Source organism: Schistocerca nitens, chromosome 1 (assembly GCF_023898315.1).
Source record: "Schistocerca nitens isolate TAMUIC-IGC-003100 chromosome 1, iqSchNite1.1, whole genome shotgun sequence".
Lineage (NCBI taxonomy): Eukaryota > Metazoa > Arthropoda > Insecta > Orthoptera > Acrididae > Schistocerca > Schistocerca nitens.
The window spans coordinates 380,400,128-380,415,469 of record NC_064614.1 but is presented as its reverse complement, the minus strand read 5'-3'; the positions used below and the strand labels follow the sequence as shown (position 1 = coordinate 380,415,469).

The following is a 15,342-nucleotide window of genomic DNA, read 5'->3' as shown; positions in this document are numbered from 1 at the left end:
TCCGCTGCAGAGTAAAAATCTCATTCTGGTACACATAGTAGTCACGGTGAAGTATAAATTTAAATGTTCACAATTAAATTCCTCAGCCACATTCGTGTTCTGCAAGACGCCATACAGTGCATGCCGTAGGCTACGTGGTCAACCAAAATTAATCTTCACCACTCCCCTTCCCCCTCTTTTTCATATTCCTTTCGTAGCAATTACGAAGGGAGGTGAATTTTCCATACCTCCCTGTATAAGTATCATGCTTGAACGAAGGCTGTCGGAAAGGCTCTCCACGATACACAATGTCTGTCTTGCAGCGTCTTCCGCTACATTTCTGGGAAGTTGCCTAAAAAAAAAGCGCCACCCCAGACGAAGCACATAGTGTTCTTTTCTATCCCTCCCTTTAATCCGACTTGTTAAACGCCTTGACCAACAAACGGAGGTCTTGTACCGGCCGACAGGGTGTTTTAGAAGCAATCTCATGGCTGAATTATAGTTCCCTAAGATTCTACAGTAAATCTTACTTTGGTGTCTGCCACGTATACATTTATGTCGGTGTTTCACCTGAAATCGCTCCGAATTAATCATTCTAGACACTTGACAGTCCGACCTGATTCGTGTGACTCGTCACCGACCGTGCAGTCAAACGAGATCGGCCATACATAGGCACAATGGATTCCACTTCTTTATGTTTAGAGTTTTGCATAGTTGATGGTCATGTTCATACATTCGAAACAGTGCTCGAAAGGTGCAACTATCGGGTATACAACATAGTCTGGGAAGGACTCCAGGTCTCCATAAAAATTATCTGCAAGGAGACTTTCTTCCAAATTTTTGGGTTAAATTCTAAACACCACCTCACTAACTCGTCGGGAGAGACAACTCAAGGCAGCCTCCGTGGTCTAGATGATAGTGTTATTGACTACTGATTCAGAGAAGCCGGATTCGACTCCTAGTAACCATCACAGAGAATTCTGTAGCGGAAAAGTCCGGAACTAGGTGCACTCGCCTTGTGAGGCCAAATGAAAAGCTGCTTGATTAAATAAGTGAATTGACATTCAAGTCGCCGAATTTGCGTCAGAGGAAAAGCTTTTGCCAACTTGAGGCTTTTTTCTCCACAGGTAGTTCAGTGATCAACATGGGACTGAGTGGCAGCATTACCCATTAATTAGAAGACATATGGTTGTAGTACGATGAGAATTTTTATATACTGATGGCGAAAAGCGGTGCTGCTATGATGAACCAAGAGTGAGCGATTTTTAAGGAGCACAGGGAGAAAACTGTCTAGTTAGTTGTGTGAAATTATTGCTTTCGCATGGCTAGGCGGACACTGCTTTTGCTACAGAACCGTGACCCAGTGGCGGAAACATTAAATGGCGTCGTCAGGTTTGTTGGTGGCGGCGTTAGTGACGCCTGGAAACCTCCCACCTTGTGCTGCGGTCCGAACCTATCAGCGCGGAACGGCTGTGGTTCCCTGGCCTTGACACAGCGCAGATCTCAAACCTCCACCGCAGGCTTCAATCATTTCTGTCCACGGCTGTCGCTGTTTCCCGACAATATGATACCAGCATTCACTATGTATCTTACATTTGCCACTTTGCAGCGAGACTTTAATTCAGTTTGTGTTATATGGTGCGTTGGCGTCTAGTCGACTGCAGATTAAATGTTAATTAACTAGTACCTCCATGGCAGTCGTAATGACATCTCATAATTATGTGGCACTCAATGTGGGAGCAATTCATTCGAACTTTACTTACGACAGAAATTTTTACCAATTGTACAAGGCGGTTAGGAAGAAGATTGACGGCGAACATTTCCTGATCACCAGATTCTCCGCCGAAGTCTGGAACTAAATTCAAAGTTGTTTGCAGTCCATTGCGGATAACGTCTGTTAATACTGATCCGTCAGCCAAACATAAGCGTAAAAACGGTCGGCTATGGGTTGACACGAGCTCCACTCTTCCCTTATTTTCATTTCATAACAATACGAGCACAAGACAACATCGCTCAAATATCGTCTCTACAAGTCGCACACTCGCCATGTTCTTCTTTCGTCCAGTATTAGACTACCGCCCAATTCCGGTTTTGTGACTCACTCTATCCTTCATTTTTCGTCCCATGGTCTCGGTTTGTTGTTACTTCATACAGTTTTCCATCTTCTGTACTTTGTATATTCTGTATTCGTACGTTACATACACGGGTTTAATGTAATCATCTCATTAACATCAGTATCATCATCACCATCATGATTATCTTGCGGGTATTCTACGGCTGCGCCTTTTCTCAAAAATGGTTCAAATGGCTCTGAGCACTATGGGACTCAACTGCTGAGGTCATTAGCCCCCTAGAACTTAGAACTAGTTAAACCTAACTAACCTATGGACATCACAAACATCCATGCCCGAGGCAGGATTCGAACCTGCGACCGTAGCGGCCTTGCGGTTCCAGACTGCAGCGCCTTTAACCGCACGGCCACCTCGGCCGGCTACCTCGCCTTTTCTCGCTTCCCTTGTTCCACTCCCTCTGATCACGCAAGTCTCCTTCTCGTAGTTCTCTTGCAGCCACCGCGATCCGGACCTCTCGACTCAAACTCCTCCTAGGTCGTCCACGCTTTCTTCTTTCTGCTGAGATCCACTGCCACAGTTTCTTTGCTCATCTGCTATCGTCCATCCATCATCTACATCTTGTAATACGTCCGTCAACACACTACGAAGAAACACTGACATTATTACTTCCAAAGGTTAAGTATCATTGGCTACCGTCGCGGAGATCCTTTTCTCGTTCCCCGTGAGCCCGTGAGGATTTTCCGGCGCATAAAGATCGCCAATGGGGTCGAGTCAGCCTTTTAACGCAAACTGAAAATTTGCCTGAATAAATGAACAACGACTATATTTACGTTTCGCAAACCGCTTCAGACGAATGCTTCAATGCTTTTACGAGTAGAGTATGTATACACCCAGCTCAGCCTAGACTCAGTCTTTAATCACGTCAGTACCATCAAAAGTCTTAACAAAATACACTTTCAGCCACATTAATGTAGCCATCCGTCAAAAGCCTCAATAACCACCTGTTGCAGTCCGCACTGGTGCAAGACGTGAGGGAAGGAAGTCAGTGAGGTTCTGGAAGGCACAGACAAGAATATCGAACCAAACCGATTATAGCGCCGTGGCCAGTTGCACTAAATTACTCGGCTGAGGATCGATGGCACCAACAGCCCGATCGAGATGGTCCCACCCATTCTCGATTGGGTTTAAATCTGAAGAATTTGGAGGCCAGAGGAGTAAGGTAAACTCATTCTGGTACTATTATGACCATGCACGTACGCCATCATGACGTGAAAAGCAAACTGCATGTGCGGGTGGACACAATCCCTAATTACATATGTATAATTGTGTTGATCCACTATGCCTTTCAGAATGACGAGATGATCCACGTAATGCCACGAAAACATTCCACAGACAGCAACTCTTTGGAAGATTGTTGCAGTGTGATGGCATTCAGATATTTCACGGCATACACGCCAACGACCATCCGTCCGATGGAGCGTAAAAGGTGATTCGTCTTGAAAAGGCCATGTATCGCCACTCAGTGGACGTCCAGAAGCGGTATGGACGTGCAAATTACGGCTTTCGTTGCCGACCAACAGCAGTCATCATGGCTGCATGAACGTGGCGCCTGCTGCAGAGGGCTTTGCGCCGCAACGTTCGCTGGGGAGACATTGTTGGCAGCACCTCGGTTCACCTGGATGGTCAGTTGCTCAAGAGTTGCACGTCTGTTCACATGTACGAGGGCGTTTGAAAAGTCCTTGCAAAAATAAAAACTACTTATGTGTTTGGGGTGAACCTTTCTTATTTTTCGACATAGCCTCCTTATAGACTTACACAGTTCGTCCAACGCTGTTCTAATTTGTTGATCCCTTCTGAATAATATGAATTGTCCAAGTCTGCAAAATAGCTATTACTTGCTGCAATCACCTCCTCGTTTGAATAAAATCTTAGTCCCGCCAGCCATTTCTTCATATTGGGCAAATAGTAGTCCAAGGGAGCCAAGTCTAGAGAACAGGGGGGATATGAAACGAGTTGGAATCCTGTTTCCATTAATTTTGCGACCACAACTGCTGAGCTGTGTGCTGGTGCATTGTCGTGATGGAAAAGGACTTTTTTGCGGTCCAGTCGCCGGCGTTTTTCTTGCAGCTCGGTTTTCAAACGGTCCAATAACGATGAATAATATTCACCTGTAATAGTTTTAACCTTTTCCAGAGAGTCGATGAGGATTATCCCTTGCGAATCCCAAAAGACAGTCGCCATAATCTTTCCTGCCGAAGGAATGATCTTCGCCTTTTTTGGTGCAGATTCTCCCTTGGTAACCCATTGTTTAGATTGTTGTGTGGTTCAGGAGTATAGTAACATATCCCTGTTTCATCCACAGTGACGGAACGATGCTTAAAGTCCTGCAGATTCTTCCTGAACAGCTGCAAACCATCCTTGCAACACTTCGCACGATTCCGCTTTTTGTCAAGCATGAGCAGTCGCGGAACCCATCTTGCGGATGTCCAAATGTTTATGCAAAATATTATGTACGCGTTCATTCGAGATACCCACGGCACTAGGAATCTCACGCACCTTAACTCTTCCGTCATCCATCACCATATCATCGATTTTATCAATGATTTCTGGAGTCGTAACCTCCACAGGGCGCCCAGAAAGTTCAGCATCACTTGTGCCCATATGGCCACTCCGAAAATTTTTAAACCACTTATAAACTGTTCTAATCGAAGGTGCAGAGTCACCGTAATGTTTATCAAGCTTCTCTTTAGACTCTTGAAGCGCTTTGCCTTTCATAACGTAATGTTTAATCACCACACGAAATTCTTTTTCATCCACTTTTTGACAGTCATTTGACTTCCTTGATTCACTCGAATGCCAAACACAAACAAATAGACCAATATGGCTGAAACTTGGTGTGCGTTCTTTCCAAAGATGCTACTAACTAAACATGACCTCGATATGCGCCAGTGCTGCCATCTCTCGGACTTCGCACGGACTTCTCAAACGCCCCTCGTACGTATTTTGTAGCCGTCGTTCACCCCTGTCATCTACCCCTTGTCGTGCACAGCAGTTGCCTCGGCACCAGTTTTGGACAGCGCCATTTTTCCACACGAACAGTTTACAGACTTAGCCGTTTACGAAACACTCCCACCTTTGGCCCGGAAGCTAATGACTATGTCGTTTTGGGTGTCTGATAAATAGCTCCGTTTCTACATTACGACAACGATTGAACTCTCTTCCGCGTCCCCATCCCTCCCCCGACACACTTTATATACACTACTGGACATTAAAATTGCTACACCAAGAAGAAATGCAGATGATAAACGGGTATTCACTGGACAAATATGTTATACTAGAACTGACTTGTGATTACATTTTCACGCAATTTGGGTGCATAGATCCTGAAAAATCAGTACCCAGAACAACCACCACTGGCCGTAATAGCGGCCTTGATACGCCTGCACATTGAGTCAAACAGAGCTTGGATGGCGTGTACAGGTACAGCTGCACATGCAGCTTCAACAAGATACCACAGTTCATCAGGAGTAGTGACTGGCGTATTGTGACGAGCCAGTTGCTCAGCCACCATTGACCAGTCGTTTTCAATTGGTGAGAGATCTGGAGAATGTGCTGGTCAGGGCAGCAGTCGAAAAATTTTTGTGTCTGGAAAGGTCCTTACAGGACCTGCAACATGCAGTCGTGCATTATCCTGCTGTAATGTAGGGTTTCGCAGGGATCGAATGAAGGGTAGAGCCACGGGTCGTAACCCATCTGAAATGTAACGTCCATTGTTCAAAGTGCCGTCAATGCGAACAAGAGGTGGCCGAGACGTGTAACCAATGGCACCCCATACCATCACGGTGGTTGAGACGGCAGTACGGCGATGACGAACACACGCTTCCAATGTGCGTTCATCACGATGTCGCCAAACACGGATGCGACCATCATGATGTTGTAAACAGAATCTGGATTCACCCGAAAAAATGACGTTTTGCCATTCGTGCACCCAGGTTCGTCTTTGAGTACACCATCGCAGGCGCTCCTGTCTGCGATGCAACGTCAGGGGTAACCACAGCCAAAGTCTCCGAGCTGATAGTCCATGCTGCTGCAAACGTCGTCGAACTGTTCGTGCAGATGGTTGTTGTCTTGTAAACGTCCCCATATTTTGACTCAGGGATCGAGACATAGCTGCACGATCCGTTACAGCCATGCGGATAAGATGCCTGTCATCTCGACTGCTAGTGATACGAGGCCGTTGCGATCCAGCACGGCGTTCCGTATTACCCTCCTGAAGCCACCGATTCCATATTCTGCTAACAGTCATTGGATCTCGACCAACGCGAGCAGCAATGTCGCGATACGATGAAACGCAATCGCGATAGGCTACAATCCGACTGCTGTTTTAGGATGAGAAATCGGTTGGAAACTTTCCTCATGTCAGCACGTTGTAGGTGTCGCCACCGGCGCCAACCTTGTGTGAGTGCTCTGAAAAGCTAATCATTTGCATATCACAGCATCTTCTTCCTGTCGGTTAAATTTCGCGTCTGTAGCACGTCATCTTCGTGGTGTAACAATTTTAATGGCCAGTAGTGTATCCTCCGCTGCTAGTGCGACCATCAGCCGTGTATGAGTGATTATTGCACATTGACGTCGAACATAGCCGATGGTGAGAATAATGTGACTGTACCGTGTAACTGTGGGTGTCATAAATGCAGCAGTGAGATGATAAAGCTAATGAACGTGCGGTAATTTACACGAATCCTTACATACTTCTCTCGAGCAACGCCGCCATTTCCCGCAGTACGGCAATTAGTCACGCGGCCCGCACAGCGCCTGCAGCTTAATCCGCCAGAGCAAGCAGCTTTCCTACTGTGCGCTTGGCGCTTTTTTTCTGAACAGCCGATGCCGGCGCTGGCCCGAGTTATACAACCACAGCGTCGCTACGTCAACGGCGGGTGAACAGAGGGCCAACTGCGGCGGCCAAAGAAACCTCGCAGTTGCTCGAGTGGAGGGCTTTCTTTGTCGCCCCATTATTCGCCTGGCCTTGCCCTTGAGAGAGGTTCCAGCCGGTGGCTCTGGTCCGGCGCTGCAGACATATTAAGATACCCATCGGCGGCCCGTTCGCTGCCGACGGCTCGCACCGTGGCTTTTCTCGAAGCGCACGACCGCGCAGCCGCCCACGTTACCGGGACAGAAGCTGCTGTCTCGCCGTCCACGGGAGACTTCACCTCGCCTCTGGTACCTGTGTGTCCAGTCTGAGGCTTCTTTTCGTGGTTACGAAGCCAAGTACATGCAGGGTGCATCAGAATTAGTAGTGAGAGCTGACACGGGTGAGGCACGATAGAACACAGACCCATTCTGCGGTCGATCCTTCACTGAAACCGTAATCTATGTACATGCACCACTTTGGTAAGTTTGTAACCTGTATAGTGGGTTATAAATGATGATCCACGCCTGTGAAGCCACGAAGGAAATTATATCTTATTTTGTAAATTGGAGGGGTAACGGCCTTGCCGCAGTGGATACACCGGTTCCCGTGAGATCACCGAAGTTAAGCGCTGTTGGGCGTGGTCGGCACTTGGGTGGGTGACCATTCAGCCGCCATGCGCTGTTGCCATTTTTGGGGTGCACTCAGCCTCGTGATGCCAATTGAGGAGCTACTCGACCGCATATTAGCGGCTTTGGTCAAGAATACCATCATAACGACCGGGAGAGCGGTGTGCTGACCCCACGCCCCTCCTATCCGCATCCTCCACTGAGGATGACACGGCGGTCGGATGGTCCCGGTAGGCCACTCGTGGCCTGAAGACGTGCTTTTTTTTTGTAAATTGAAGGGGTAGGAAGGAAAGGAAAGGAACTAATGGCATCAGCTGCATGAGGACTGAGTGCAGAATCAACGGTGACGAGTGAAAATGTGTGCCGGACCAGGACTCAGACCCGGGACTTCCTACCTAATAGGCAGTTGCGTTGAACACAGCGCCACCCAGACACACTATATTCGCGGACGCTCCCCGGCCGACTCACATTTGCACCTAGCGCCACCTGTTCGCAGTCCTCCAAGCTCGCTGGTTTTAGATTCCCCCTGGAGGTCGAACGTAAATGAGCGTCCGCACTGAAGGCTGTGGATTCATTGCCCTTCGATGCGAATCGATTAAATGAACGCGGACATGACTCTAAGAACAGACACCACGTTGTCATATAAAGGGAATTATATGGTGGATTCGTCATCGCTAGTGATGACATTAACTAAACAAAAATGCTTGGTGCGATCGGTCACAAACGTATCCGCAACACTGGCGCTCCTTCCTGGAATTTTACAAGTAAATCCGACCTTACCTTCAAAACTGCTTGTCTCCTACATCGTTCAACGACAGAGATAGAAGCGGAAACAGGTGTTTCAGTTGTGGCGTGCTCAAATTATGTGGGGACAGGAAGAAAGGCTACAGACGAGTAACAGAGATGCTTCAGTTGAATTAAAGTCAGTACACTGCACTTAAGAAGGTGGGAAAAGGCGAGAAAGCCTACAAAATGTGGCTAAAACCTTGAATCCACAATTCTGGAGTATTTTTGGCATAAGCATGTCGTCCACGGAAAAAGTGCACTTAAATTACACAAAAATATTATAATGGTGAGGGCTGGTTCAAGCATTCAGGGAAAATTACTCGACGTATTGAGAGAGAACCAATCAGAAGGAAATAACTGAACAGCTAGTGAGCCATAAGAGTAACAGTGACTACACTTCGTTCATCATAAGAATAAACCTGATGTAAACAAACACAAGCGCAATAATTGGTCACAGACGTAACTCTAGTACACTGGTGTTGTTCCACTCTTGGAAGTAGATCCAACTTATATACTAGATATCTTATTACTATGACATTGTAAATGAAACTTTAAGACATTCTCATGTATTAACAGCCATCAACGTTTTTCTTAATCATACTTTGGCTACGTAATTTTTATTTAAAAAATCGTGTACAGTCACAGTCTCCGTAAATATTATTTGTGCTCTGATTGCCTCGATGTTAATACGTTCTGTGAAAATGGATGACACTGCATCCTGCTTCGTAGTGAAACATGTGCGCGGAACACAGTTAAAGTTCTCTGACGTTTTTCGAGCAAGACTATGTATTGAACACAACCTGATAGACAAGTTAAAGGCATGGCGCGATCGCCAGCGTTGTAGATCGATCGCGTGTATGCTTTGAGGCAACAGTTCGGATTTCGTTGTGATCTATATTTTTTTTTTTTTGAATGTAATATCTAGATCATTTAAATATGGAATTCATCAAATATATGTTAATTAACTCATACTTAACCATTATTTTTCAAGAAAAATGCACGTCTTCTGCTTTCTAATTACATATCGGACCCAAAAATCTGGGTTTCATTGCAAATATAAATTCCTAAAAGATTGCTGAAGTTAAGGAAACATTACACAATCAAATTTTTTTGGAGAAAAAAATTCATGTTCCAAGTAGATGCGTAAGGGGAACGCGCGATTACCCCTCAGTTAATATCAACAGAACTGAAATTCCTGAAATACCAATTATGAGTAAAACGGACAGCAGTCGTCCGTCAAGTTAATGACGAACATTAGTAAAATGCTATTGTCGGAGAGCTAACGACCTAACGATGAGCTGAGGAGAGCACATTACTGAACTCTGGCAGTCGCTGCAACGGTGTACCGGGGGATAACGCTGCAGGCTGCGGATTGATGAGTGGATTACGTACATTCAGTCGGACGTAGCTTCTCGTAAGGTCATTAACAGCTGACCCTCAATCAGGATTCACACGTCTGTAGGAAGTCATTCACGCAACTGAAATCTAGCGTTCTAATTATCAAAACTCGCACCTTTCTTGTTACGGCGAAACTATTAGCACCTACCTGAAAACAGTTGCCTGGAAGGAACCATGAGGGCATGAATAAGGTTTTACATTTCCATATTTTACAAGCGTGATGTTAAATGAGGTACAGAATCACAGGGTTGTCAGAGCTTGCTTTTCTTAGATCAAAGTTAGATGTAACCGAGTTATTAAAATAAGCGCATACTCACGTCTTCTAATGAACAGTTGTTACAAGTCCGTCAACTATCTTCCTTTACTTTTCGTCTGAGACCTTAACATTCCGCCAACAAACAAGTAGTTATACGAACGTTCACTTGCAAAGTAGTCCTCATGTCGCCCTTCAACGAGCCAATAAACCCCTGCCTAGACATTTTCCTCAGCAGAACAAAAAAGGACTAGATTCTGGATTCATAGAAAGACATCAGCGTATAAAAAGGTAGGCAATAAATCACAGACGGTAACTCGCGGGCAACTGCATATTCGATGTGGAACTTTCAGGATTTGCGAACTGTGTGGGAAAATGTTGTCACGACATCCACATATATCCTACTTGTACCGTGTCATGTAGTTGATCATTACAAGGAAGAAGTAGTGCTTACACATGATTAAGTGAAGTAACGAGCGATTTATACTACACAACTCAATCTCCATCCACACCGGGCAAAGGAATCTCTTTGGAGAACTGTGTTCTTTATAGCCATTTCTTTGATGCTGAGATGGAAATACTTGCTCATCGACTAAAGAAAAAATTCACAGTCCGTTTTGTCCATACCTTGGTAGTGAGCACACGTTTAGTTCAGGACGAGCCAATATATAAATATTTCGGTTAAAATACGTGAATAGCGTGTTTATCTGCTGCATCTTAAGACCTACAATGTGCATGCTAGACCCAGTCCCTACTAATGAATTATTTGGTGTGGGCTGAGAATGTTCCTTTGATGAACACTTCATTCCACCATATGTTACATATAGAGAATGTCCTTCATTTTCATAGAATATTACTGAGTTCCTGCATAGTGAGCTCATATTTCTTTATTTCTCAGCTTTTTACCACTTTTTGCAAGATTCTGTTTTCGTTAATACTGTCGTAAAACTTTTTGGTATAAAACTTGAAATAAAGATATAAATAACACAATATGGCCATCCGAACATTTAAATGAATTTCAACTCCATAGTCTAAAACTTTCTGCGTCAGTTAAATTGCGGTTCATGGAGTATCGTAGACCAAAGTTGAAAAGCTTGTTCGCCCGATTCTTGAGTATTGTTCATCTATCTCGGATCCTTATCAGGTAGGACAGATAGAGAAGATCCAACGAAGAGCGACGCGTTTCGTCACGGGATCGTTTAGCTGCCGAGAGAGCGTTACGGAGATACTAAACAAATTACACTGGCAGACGTTACAAGAGAGGCGTTGTGCATTATGGAAAGATTTCCTATTGAAATTTCGGGACAGCACTTTGCAGGAGGATCCAGACAACACGTTACTGCCCCCCACATATGTCTCGCGTATTGACCACGAGGAGAAAATTCGAGAAATTAGAGCCAATACACTGGCTTACCGACAATCATTCTTCCCACGCACTATTCGCGAGTGCAACAGGGTTGGAGGGATCAGATACTGGTACCGAAAGAACGCTTCGCCACACACCATTAGGTGGCTTGCGGGGTATGATGTAGATAGGTAAGCAGACCAATTGCTACAATTTACCATGTGTTCACTTACACGAACCAAGAGCGATTCTGTGCGCTATTGAAATGCATTAAATGTCCTCAGTTTCATAAGTATACGTCGCCACGTACGTGACTCGATCCAGATTGTGCAAAGGGAACATCCATTAAACTTATGTGATTTATTCAGTAAATATGAATTAATGTTGCTGTGAGACAGAGATATTAAATTAATAACAAAGAAGTCATTTCCACAAGAAACTATGTGACATTTTCCTGAATACTGCCACGGTGACTATGTGAAATAGACTGCTTTTTACTTTGTGCCGATGAGGTAATACGAAAGTATGCTGAAGAGTAATTCCTCGGAAAGTTTTATTCTGTTCCCCAATATCAGTTGACGTATTACGCATCATGCAAATTACTCGATCGTCTTTCCCGCTTATCTGACGCAATATAAGACCCTCTACCGCTACAGGCCTCCGAACTGTAGCGTGTGACATGTCGGTATGTAATGTAACTGCACTGAAGCGCCAAAGGAACTTGTATAGGTATGCGTATTCAAATACAGAGATATGTAAACACAGCCAGAATACGGCGTTACTGTCGGCAACGCCTATATGAGACAAGTGTCTGGCGCAGTTGTTAGATCGCTTACTACCGCTATAGTGGCAGGTTATCAAGATTTAAGTGAGTTTGAACGTGGTGTTAAAGTCGGCGCACGAGGCATGGTACTCAGCATCTCCGAGGTAGCGATGAAGTGGAGAGTTTTCCCGTTCGACCATTTCACGAGTGTACCGTGAATATCATAAATCCAGTAAAACATCAAATCTCCGACATCGCTGCGGCCGGAAAAAGATCTTGCAAGAACAGGACCAACGACGACTAAAGAGCACCTTCAACGTGACAGAAGTGCAATCCTTCCTAAAATTGTTGCAGATTTCAGTGATGGGTCATCAACAAGTGTCACCGAGCTAAACATTCAACGAAACTTCATCGATATGGGCTTTCGGAGCCAAAGGCCCACTCGTATACCCTTGATGACTGCACCACACAAAGCTTTACACCTCGTCTGGGGACGTCAACACCAAAGGACGTCAACACCAACATTGGACTGTTGATGACTGGAAACGTGTAGCCTGGTCGGACGAGTCTCGTTTCAAATAGATGTGTACGGGTATGGAGACAATCTCATGAATCCATGGATCCTGCATGTGAGCAGTTGACTGTTCGAGCTGGTGGAGGCTGTGTAGTGGTGTGGGGCGTATGAAGTTGGAGTGATACGGGACCCCTGATAAGACTGTGACAGGTGACACGTACGTAAGCATTCTATCTGATCACCTGCATCCATTCATGTCCACTGTGCATTCAGACGGACTTGGGCAATTTTAGCAGGACAATGAGACAACCCACACGTCCAGAATTGCTACAGCGTGACTCCAGGAACACTCTTCTGAGTTTAAGCACTTTCGTTGGCCGCCAAACCCTCCAGACATAAACATTATTGAGCGTCACTGGGATGTCTTGCAATGTGCTGTTCAGAAGAGATTTCCACCCCCTCATGTCCTACAGATTTATGGACAGTACTGCATGATTTACGGTGTCAGTTCCCTCCCGCACTACTCCAGACATTAGTCGAGTCCATGCACGTCGTGTTGCGTCACTCTTGATAGCTCGCGGGGGCCCTACACGACGTTACTCGGGTGTGCCAGTTTCTTTGGCTCTTCAGTGTATGTCGGCGCGTGAGCAACAGCCCGCTCATTTAGATTTTATAATCGCAGAGGAGTTCGTCCACACGTGGAGCATTCTCTCCTTCAGCATGACAAATGCCAGACTGCACACGTGTCACATCTGCAAGCATCCGACGCCTTAGTTTCACTGTCACCGATCATCCTCCACACAGTTCAGACTAAGGGCCGTTTAGCCCGCGCGGTTGGCCGTGCGGTCTAACGCACGGCTTTCCGGGCGGGGAGGAGCGCCGGTCTCCGGCACAAATCCGCCCGGCGGATTTGTGTCGAGGTCCGGTGGACCGGCAAGTCTGTGGATGGTTTTTAGGCGGTTTTCCATCTGCCTCGGCGAATGCGGGCTGGTTCCCCTTATTCCGCCTTAGTTACACTATGTCGGCGATTGCTGCGCAAACAAGTTCTACGCGTACGCGTGCACCACCATTACTCTACCACACAAACATAGGGGTTACACTCGTCTGGTGTGAGACGTTCCCTGGGGGATCCACCGGGGGCCGAACCGCACAATAACCCTTCGTTCGGTGTGGGGCGGCGGAGGGGTGAAGTGGACTGCGGTAGTCGGCGTGGGGTTGTGGACCACTGCGGCTGCGGCGGGGACGGAGCCTCTCCGTCGTTTCTAGGTCCCCGATTAACATAAATACATACAAGGACCGTTTTATTTTCATTTGTTTCCAAAACTTAAATAACATCTTCGGCAATTTCACTTTTGTTAGCGATGAAACGGTGCAAGGAGGGGCGAGGTTGTGGCTCAACAAAGTCGATCGTTCTGCAGTGACGGTATCAACAAACTGATCTCTCGTTTGGAGAAAAGTGTTCGTCGCCAGAGTGACAGTGTTATAAAAAACATATGCAGACATGAAGGATGAAGGTGTAGAATGTTAATAAAGTTTGTTCTAAAAGTTTTCGTACAAAAAAATTCTGAGGCATCACTTTTCAGCAGCCCTCGTAGTAACCGAGCACATGTCCGTAATGGCAGGAGCTGCACTGTTATTAGAGAGTAGGAAACAAACGTGTTGATGGCAGAGGCCTCCAGCTGTCAGCGAGGGAGACGGCCTTCGGAACGAGGCTCGGTGAATCATCCTGGATGTGGGTCTTCCTGCGGCGGCGCGTTCCCACGTGATACGCCGGCATGGACGGACGCCGTCACGGGCATCGAACGCGTGACGGCACCGCGCTCACAAATCCCCAGCCTACTCGACGCTCTCGCCGTAACTCGGAGCACAGTGGCAGCACGCAATTCTTCGGTACCTGCGCATAAACCGTGTACTGTGCAAGTCAATTGCCTGTCGCTCGTTTGTTCGAATATGGGCGCTGTAACCCTGTGGGGTATACTAAACAAGGTATACTCGTTTCCTTTTCCTATTGCGTTTATTAAAGCGTCTATCTGTCTAGCTCTGATTACTGTGACCGACCTTGCCGTCCACTGTTACGACTGCATTGTAAATAATTGCCTTGGAAGGACGGAAGAAAGGGTGACCTTGTGTCGGTACACAACCCACACGTTTTGAATAACACGGGGTCACCTCTTCATTGGCCTCATCGTCGTGCGACGTCAGCTTCCAACCTTTCTCTCATTCTTCCTTTGATTCAGGACGACTCTGTTTCAAGAGATCAACATAAATTCACCTCCTTCCTCACCGTTCCTACGAAGGTCATTACCACCTCTCACTTCACGCAAGCGCCTTGACAATAAAAGAGTTACACTTCTTCTTTTTAATCTACTTAAGCATTTCTTGGAACGTTTCTTGCGTGCAGAGGTTGCTTTTCTGTTCCACGTAGTTCGATGAGGAAATACTTCCATCTGAAATGTGAGCCGAACCACTGAATATCTGACGTCAAGAATGTGTTGTAACTCTTAACAATGCAAGCTGACGAATGAATACGGATTAGGAAACACTTAGGCTCGACGCTTCCCCAACTGTGGTCTTCCTACCTACTGCAAATTCGCAACTATTAAGTGAAAATGCCGCCTTATATAATTCTAATGCGATAACTCAAGATGTTTCTTACCTCATTTTAAATTCTAGGCCTTCGTAGATAACTTACCT

At 46.1% G+C, this 15,342-nt stretch overlaps 1 protein-coding gene and 1 pseudogene across 1 annotated transcript in view; both read left to right on the top strand.

Annotated features, from left to right (window-relative positions):
* The window catches only part of LOC126248391 (uncharacterized), an 824,863-nt gene that overhangs the window by 50,646 nt on the left and 758,875 nt on the right, over positions 1 to 15,342 (top strand). The window lies entirely within an intron of this gene.
* On the top strand, positions 7,534 to 7,650 carry LOC126207104 (5S ribosomal RNA; annotated as a pseudogene).